This window comes from Schistocerca nitens, chromosome 3, assembly GCF_023898315.1.
Source record: "Schistocerca nitens isolate TAMUIC-IGC-003100 chromosome 3, iqSchNite1.1, whole genome shotgun sequence".
In the NCBI taxonomy this organism is placed as follows: Eukaryota; Metazoa; Arthropoda; class Insecta; order Orthoptera; family Acrididae; genus Schistocerca; species Schistocerca nitens.
Genome location: NC_064616.1, coordinates 139,807,462 through 139,817,184, shown reverse-complemented (window position 1 = coordinate 139,817,184; position 9,723 = coordinate 139,807,462).

Here is a 9,723-nt window from a genome sequence, read left to right as displayed (position 1 = left end):
TCACCAGTCCCTAAGCTTACACACTACGTAACCTAAATTATCCTAAGGACAAACACACACACCCATGCCCGAGGGAGGACTCGAACCTCCGCCGGGACCAGCCGCACAGTCCATGACAGCAGCGCCTTAGACCGCTTGGCTAATCCCGCGCGGCTGCCGAGTGATCTATATTTAGTGTTTTCATATTTATATATGTTATAATTCGTAATATCATTAGTTTCAGTTAATACGAGAAATATATGAACAGGGTTTATACTGTAGTTGTTCAGTATTATACATTATTGAAAGCAAAAGTATTGCTATTGTAATGTAAAGCATAGTTACGTATTCATTTACCTTTATCCCTGTGGCGTTTAATGTTCTTATATTGTACTAACATTATACAAGCAATAATACTTACTGTTCTAGGCGCTTTAGTCCAGAACCGCGCTGCTGCTACGGTCGCAGGTTCGAATCCTGTCTCGGGCAGGGATGTGTGTGCTGTCCTTAGGTTAGTTAGGTTTAAGTAGTTCTAAGTCTAGGGGTTGATGACATCAGATGTTAAGTCCCGTAGTGTTTAGAGCCATTTAAACCAATGATATTTACAAAAATGTACTGATGGTACCATTTTGGAAACACGGCATCCAGGTCCGCGAGCGGTAGGGTACTAGTTTCACCTTTAACATTTAACTTCTTATTTGGTTTCTCAGCACGCTATGTATCTCAGTTGCTCAGCTGCCACTGCGCTGATAAGTATGCACTCTTTTAGAGTTTTTTAAAGTTTGTATTCCCTACCCCATCTTTGTGAGTCTACAACTTTCACTCTTTTCCAATAATTCCTCCATGATGCTGGATGCGCGTTGAACAAAATTAGGCAGTCTTTAATGCACTAAGATTCACACCTCTTAATTTCGTTTTCCATTGAAGTGTTTGTCTCAGGCACAGGCGTTTAGAACGTTTGTAAACTCATTATTTATCTCAGAATATTTCGCAATCTCGATTGAAGTTTTATCTGGTTCGTACCCATCATTTCAAACGGATTCAGTAACGGTTTCTTCCAGAGACCATGACAGATACCTTCCTCCACAACTCTGACTTTCGAGTCGCACAGCTGAAGCCCCTGCACTTAACGTTAACAGCGTTTAGAATGTGAGCTAGCGTGGGAAAATAATGGGAGGCAACGTGTCAACTGCCCACATTTCTCATACTGCTTTACATTCTAAAAACACGCGTTTTATCAGTGCTGTTTCTGAAATATCACAGCTTTTCATCTGTTCTTGTGAGTCTGCAGTAGAATTGCATCGTCGTTTACAAACACCATTACGGAGAGTAGCTCAGCTATAAACTGTGAAAATACAAAGTGCCGACAGGCAGAAATGTCCAGCACTAAGATTCTGCGGTCGGGGTACTGCCCTTAGAGAATTTTGTAACACATCTCAACCACGTGGAACGCAATCTCGCACGCTGATTGTCTCACCGGAGATGCGAGAAATTTCTAAATTCGTCGCGTTTGGTGTTCTGAAGGCTTCTAGTGAGGATCGTATACACTGTCTGATCGAAAGTGTCCGGACAGATATTAGTGAACGTTAATATGTGGTGTGTACGTCCTTTGTCTTTATGACGGCTTGAACTATGCTGGATACACTTTCAATGAAGTGGCTGAACGTCTGCGGAAGAATGGCAGTCTGTTCTTCCGTAATACCCGAAAATAGAGCAGGTAGTGATGCTGGACGCTGGGGCCTGGAGCGAAGTCGACGTTCTGACTCATTCCAAAGGTATTCCATTCGGTTCAGGTCGACAACTGGGCAGGCCAATCCATTTCGGGAATGTTGTCTTGAATACACATTTTGTCTTACAGGTGCTGCTTTATGAAGAGGTGTATCATCACGCTGATACAAACATCTATCGTCTACGAACTGTTCGTCTGCTGTGCGCAGTACACGATGAGGTAAAATGCGCTCCGCATTAACTGTATTCTTAAGCGCAGTAATGAGACCACACTGTAACCACGAAAAACACCGCTTTACCGTAACATCACCTTTTCCATACTTCATTGTTGGCACCAAATGTGTATTGTGTATTGTGTATTGAACCGGGGACCTAGAAACAACGGAGAGGCTTCGTCCCGCCGTAGCCCTCAGTGATTCACAACCCCACAACAGGCCACAGCAGTCCACCCACCTCACCGCCGCCCCACAGCGAACCCAGTCTTATTGTGCGGTTAGGCCCCCAGTGGACCCGCTGAGCAGCTATGGCACGCAGTCAACCATCGTTTCACTTTAGTGATCTTCCTCGTGCGCCTTTGAGATGCTGTGATGGAAGTGTGGCTGCGTTGTGTCACTCTCAGTCCAACTAAGCTTCGTCCATACTGATCACGGCCTTAAATTTGAGTTCTGCATGTTAACTGGTACCTGCATTAAATTGATTTAATCGCCCACGTGAAAGACTATTACATTTTACTGTAAAATTAATTGTAACTTGCCACTTTGAGAATGAGATCTATCTTACTCGCTTCAGTTCTGTCTAATATTCATTGCATGTCAGGTAAATGAAAAAAAAGTCTATCCGGCATTAAAATCTAAGTGATGACGAGCCAAATTGCTACTCGTCCGCGGCTCGTAGTCTAGTGGCTAGCGTTGCTGCCTCTGGATCACGGGGTCCCGGGTTCGATTCCCAGCCGGGTTGGGGATTTTCTCCGCCCGGGGACTGGGTATTTGTGTTGTACTCATCATTTCATCATCATTCATGAATATGGCGAGATTGGAATGAGTAACGAATGGGAATTTGTACGGGGCAGATAACCGCAATGTTGAGCGCCCCACAAACCAAACATCATTATCATCATCGTCATCTAATTTGCTACTCCGTTCATCTACATTTCAATAAAGATGTTTTGACAATATTTAACTTATATTTACTACATGTTGTCGCAAGCGATGGGCGACAGACAATATAATTCAAGAGTCCTTGTCTATATGCAATGTTCGTGCAAGTTTGACACACAGTTTGTGGATCACTAATAACTGTTCCCATAGCGCTCTCTGCTAGGACTCGCTAATACTATGCGAATACTGTCCACTAATGTCCGCTCGAGGCTGGCAGGAGCGGCGCTTATATTCACTTCTTTCAGAAGCCGCTCCTGTCGTGGTGCGGTCCTCGTCAGCGGGCTATTGGCTGACGTCGCCTCACCGCCTTCTCTGGTCTTGCGTTCTTCCTCTTCAGTCCGGCACTTGTGGTTCATCTACATCTACATCTACATGGATACTCCGCACATCACATTTAAGTGCCTGGCAGAAGGTTCATCGAACCACTTTCACAATTCTCTATTATTCCAATCTCGTATAGCACTCGGAAAGAATGAACACCTATATCTTTCCGTACGAGCTCCAATTTCTCTTATTTTATCGTGGTGATCCTTCCTCCCTATGTAGGTCCGTGTCAACAAAATATTTTCGCATTCGGAGGAGAAAGTTGGTGATTGAAATTTCGTGAGAAGATTCCGTCGCAACGAAAAACGCCTTTCTTTTAATGATGTCCAGCCCAAAATCCTGTATCATTTCTTTGACACTCTCTGCCATATTTCGCGATAATACAAAACATGCTGCCTTTCTTTGAACTTTTTCGATGTACTCCGTCAGTCCTATCTGGTAAGGATCCCACATCACGCAGCAGTATTCTAAAAGAGGACGGACAAGCGTCTCTTTAGTAGGTCTGTTACGTTTTCTAATTGTCCTGCCAATAAAACGCAGTCTTTGGTTTACCTTCCAATTTAAGTTGTTCGTAAGTGTAATACCTAGGTATTTAGTTGAATTTACGGCTTTTAGATTAGACTGATTTATCGTGTAAGCGAAGTTTAACGAGTTCCTTTTAGCACTCATGTGGATGACCTCACACTTTTCGTTATTTAGGGTCAACTGCCACTTTTAGCACCATTCAGATATCTTTACTAAATCGTTTTGCAGTTTGTTTTGATCTTCTGATGACTTTATTAGTCGATAAACGACAGCGTCATCTGCAAACAACCGAAGACGGCTGCTCAGTTTGTCTCCCAAATCGTTTATATTGATAAGAAACAGCAAAGGGCCTATAACACTACCTTGGGGAACGCCAGAAATCACTTCTGTTTTACTCGATGACTTTCCGACAATTACTAAGAACTGTAACCTCTCCGACAGGAAATCACAAAAAAAATTGCTCTGAGCACTATGGGACTTAACATCTGAGGTCATCAGTCCCCTAGAACTTAGAACTACTTAAACCTAACTAACCTAAGGACATCACACACATCCATGCCCGAGGCAGGATTCGAACCTGCGACCGTAGCGGTCGCGCGGTTCCAGACTGAAGCGCCTAGAACCGTTCGGCCACTAGCGGCCGGCAGGAAATCACAAATCCAGTCACATAACTGAGACGATATTTCATAAGCACGCAATTTCACTACGAGCCGCTTGTGTGGTACCGTGTCACAAGCCTTCCGGAAATCCAGAAATACGGAATCGATCTGAAATCCCTTGTCAATAGCACTCAACACTTCATGTGAATACAGAGCTAGTTGTGTTTAACAGGAACAATGTTTTCTAAACCCATGTTGACTGTGTGTCAATAGACCGTTTTCTTCGAGGTAATTCATAATGTTCAAACACAATATACGAGGCCTGTTCAGAAAGTAAGCTCCGATTGATTGCCAAATTGAAACCACAGTGAACATCAGAAATGTTTTACTTGTAACAATTAGCTACACCTTTCAGCTACTTCTCTACGTAGTCGCCGTTCTGACTTAGACTTTTGTCATAGCGTTGTACCAACTTTTCAATAGCCTCATCATAGAAGGCAGCCGCCAGTGCTTTCCGCCAATTCTCCACGCTGGCCTACACCTCGTTGTCTGTGTCAAAATGTTGTCTTCAAAGACAGCGGTTCATGTGACCAGAGATGAAACTCAGGGGGAGACAATTGCGGACTGTATTGTGGGTAAACTAACATTTCCATTTGAAAACGATGCAGGAGCATCTTCATTGCCCCTGCAGAATGCGGCTGAGAATTGTCTTGAAGAAGAAACAGCACGACAGTTATGTAATGTTAGCTGCATAGCTTCAGGCGAAATTTCTCACCAGGCCCTCGTACTTGGCGGCAGACACTATTTTCTAGACATCTTTACGCACTCACTGCGAGCTCAGAAATGAGAAGAGCGACGTGATGCTAACTGGGGTTATACTAGAGACACTACCCAACACATCTGTGCAAAGCTTTATCGGATTTTCATAGTCGTTTCCATTTCGCGACCGATCGGAGCTTACTTTCTGAACGCCCCTCGTATGTTCCAAAATCCTGCTGCATATCGACGATATGGGCCTATAGTTTAGTGGATTATTCCTACTACCTTTCTTGAATATTGGTGTGACCTGTGCAACTTTCCAGTCTTTGGGTACGGATCTTTCGTCGAGCGAGCGGTTTTATATGATTGTTAAGTATGGAGCTAATGCATCAGCATTCTCCGAAAGGAACCTAACTGCTATACAGTCTGGACCAGAAGACTTGTTTTTATTAAGTGATTTAAGCTGCTTCACTACTCCGAGGATATTTACTTCTACGTTACTCATGTTGGCAGCTGTTCTTGATTCGAATTCTGGAATATTTACTTCGTCTTCTTTTGTGAAGGGATTTCGGAAGGCTGTGTTTAGTAACTCTGCTATGTCAGCACTGTCTTCCATAGTATCTCCATTGTTATCGCGCAGAGAAGGCATTGATTCTTTCTTGCCGCTGAGTTTATGAGTTAAAAGTAGTTTAATCTCAATCGATCATTCTTAAATCAGTGCAAATATACGCTAAACTAAATTTGTAAATAACACAAAGAAATTTGATGACACAAAGGCATATAAAATGTCATTCTTTCTGGGACTAGCGTGCCGTCAGAAGTGAGATCATGAATGAAGAAGCACTAGCTCAGCTGGATAAATAAGAATAAGATTGACTATATCACTACTTAAGAATTCATCTCGCCATCCGCGTCAGAATTTAAGCGAAACAAAGAATATGATTATTTTCCGAAGGTAATACAGTCACGGAAGCAGTACTGACAGCAATGGATAAAATTAAGTACAGAAAACAATGAATATTCTAATGTAGAAGAAACTTAACGATAGACCGTATTTTTGTGGAAGAATAGAACTCGAAGCAAGATCCTTGCCTTAAGTGAGCAACGGTTTCCCACCTGAGCTATCTGAGGGCGCCTTCTGCCCATACTCGGAATTTGAGACTCTCTGTATAACTCTGCTGTAAATGAAAATTACAAGTCCTAGAGACAATTACAAGTCCTAGAGACAGGCTCCGCTCTTCTTACATACGATTCCATCTTTTCGCTCTACTCACTTGACAGATATGATTGGTACTTCTGTCTATATTAGACACAATCACATAATATAATAATCGTAACCGCTTTCATTCGTACGCTGACCATCTATAGATCCTCTAATTCATAAATGTATCGCAACAGAAGACAATTTTTGCTATAATGCTGCCGCCGCTTCTGAATATGTATCCGGATAGCTATCACCTGTAAATGCCACCTATGAAGTATAGATGGTAAACGTATGGCCCAAACCGCCGGTTATCATTGTTATGCTACTACGTCATTGCTTTTAAAATTTTTAAAAAAAGTATAATATCTCAGTCACGCTTCTCCGTATGAAGAATTTCGTTTTTTTTTTTCCAAATTTTTCGATACTGGCACTCATTCACGTGGATAAGACTCCCGAAAGTAAATAGCGCTCACTGTTGGAGACAAGATTCTGAGAGCAAGAAGCCATATTTAACACTGCACAGTCTTGCAAGATTTTGCTAGAATAATTGCGCCAAGGATGTAAAGAATCCTGAGCGTTGTTTTTTTAACGTGGGTCACGCAGTGGTGGAGGGTACTACTGCTTGCTTGTTATTCGTCGTCTGTTTCTTTCGACGGCACCCTCGAGATTGAACTCTCCCGCTTCACATCGTGCTTGACCTTGTCCAGCCATCGCTTTTTTCGGTGACCAAGGGATCTACTTCCACTTGGATAGCAACAGAGGAGATATTTGCCAGATCGGGTGTCACCTATAACTGCCAAAACCTCGAATCACGTGAATAACATTTAAATATTTAGCGCAAAGTTTGGCATCCAGGTAGTTTTCTGAAACCGGAATTTTATGAATTCCAGTCGCCGCAACGTAAAGAATCTAAATATGTTTCTGTAAAACGCTATGAATTCTTACGCCTGCTTAAAAGAAAGGCCACTCTTTACTCCTGTTTTGCGTAACTGCAAATATTCCACAGTCGTAGTATATTCTCTCCCGTTACTATGAGGTTCAAATGGCTCTGAGCACTATGGGACTCAACATCTGAGGTCATCAGTCCCCTAGAACTTAGAACTACTTAAACCTAACTAACCTAAGGACATCACACACATCCATGCCCGAGGCAGGTTCCAGACTGTAGCGCCTAGAACCGCTCGGCCACCCCGGCCGGCTTACTATGAGTAAGAGCTACAAGCTGATACCGAACAATTTAACACAATTATCAAGTTAGTTAACTCGCATTCGCAATGAGTGAGGTTCAAATCCTCTTCCGATCAAACATACAGTATTTAGGTTTAAATTCGCTTCCCTAATTCGACTGACGGTGGAAATAATAATAATAATAATAATAATAATTATTATTATTATTATTATTATATGAGAACTCTGCCATTGCCGGTTGCAAGCCCTGGGCCTCATCTCGCTATTGATCAGGAAGGAGGAGCGGGAGGAGTATCAACCTTGTTAAAAAACCAGGGTCCATTTGGCTCCAGATGGCAGTATCCAGTTATGGGGCTACTAGCCAGGGTTACGGTGAAGATCTCAACGGCTTCTACGTTGACAAAGATGGACTTCAAATCAGCGTATGTGGCGGGAGAGGCAGCCAAGTACTCGGGACTAATGGAGTATGTCAAATCCAAGTCGCGTCTGCAGTGGTAGCCACCGGCGACTGGTCAGCGTCTGCTCACTCAGTGAGTGGGGCTGCAATACATGCTTCAGGAACTGACAATCCCTGATTCTAACAAACACAGTGCGTGACCATTGGGCACCAATGCTTACAAGCAATCATGACTCGTGTAAGTAATAACAGCAATACCCCAGGTGGTAACCAACTCACCTGTCAACAGGCGGCAACCAGGCACTTCCACGTCCACAGAGAAAGTCGATGTTCTCTGGCAAACTGCCACACAAGACACCAACGTACATAGGTACCTTCAACACTCTCATACAGCCTGAAGAGACACGTATCACAGACGTAGACACCACAGACTGCGGCAAGTACTGCATCTTTAAGAGCAAAACTGATATGCGAGTTGCGAAAGGCGCTCCACTGTTGGTGTGGCCTTCGTGGTCCATAATACCATACTCCAATCCATCAGAGAAGTCACGACAGTAAACAACCGACTGATGACCATACGCGATCAGTGCGCCAACAGAAAATACATACTGATCAGTACACATGACTCTACTAACCAGAGCAACAAGAGAGACCTACAGTCCGCAGATAAATTCTGGTCAAACTTTGAGAAAGTATTATCCAAAGTCCCCAAGGATGACATCAAACTTCTTATGGGCAATTTCAATGCACAGATCGGCAGAGAAAAAATGCACAGGAAAACAATTGGAAATTATCCCGCATATAAATTCACCAAAAAAAATGTCAGACGGCTTCTGAAACCGCGCGCCGTGGAATTTGAATCCCCGCCAGACGTCATGGACGTCGAACACCCCTAGAGGTCTCTGCACCATCGCGCCGTAAGCTGTGGCGGCGTGCTCCTCCTGGCCCGCATTTAGTGTGAGAGCGCCACAGAGGAACATGTGGTCCCAGCGGCCAATAGCGGCGCCCCCGATCGTGTATTTAAGCGTCTGCCCCTCGCTCAGCCTGGTCCTATCTGTCTCACATCGGTGTTCAGCAAGCTCTTGGAATCCATACTTTCCCGGCGCATCCATCACCACCTCCGCCAAAACCACCTCCTCCCAAACACCCAATGTGGCTTTCGACCTTCCTTCTCTGCTGATGACCAACTCCTCCGCCTCACTCATCTCCTCTCCCTCCAGCTTAACTCCCGTCGCTCCGCCATTTTTGTCTCCCTTGACCTCGAAAAGGCCTACGACCGTGTCTGGCATCCCGGTCTCCTGTTTAAACTCCAAACCTACGCCCTTCCTATCAACTACATCCGTCTGGTGGCCTCCTTCCTCTCCCACCGCCCCTCCTATGTTACCATCCATAATGCCACTTCCTACACCTTCTACCCCTCTGCAGGTGTGCCCCAGGGCTCTGTCCTCTCCCCTCTCCTCTACCTCCTGTACACGGCAGATATGCCCCAACCCCCCCCCCCTCCAGTACACATCGTGCAATATGCTGATGACACCGCATTCCTCGCCCTCGCTCCTACCCTCCAACGGTCCCAACGCCTTCTCCAGAATCACCTTGACCTTTTTGCTGCATGGTGTAACCAGTGGCTCCTGAAACTCAACCCTTCCAAGACCCAGGCAATCATCGTAGGTCGTACCACTCGCTCCTTCTGGCTCCTGAATTTCTCCCTTACTGTCTGTGCCCGTCCTGTCCGCCTCACCCCAACCCTCACCTACCTTGGCCTCACCATTGACCATCACCTCACCTGGATCCCTCATCTCCGCTCCATCCAATCCAAAGCCCACAACCGCCTCCGACTCCTCAAACTCCTCTCTGGCCGGACAT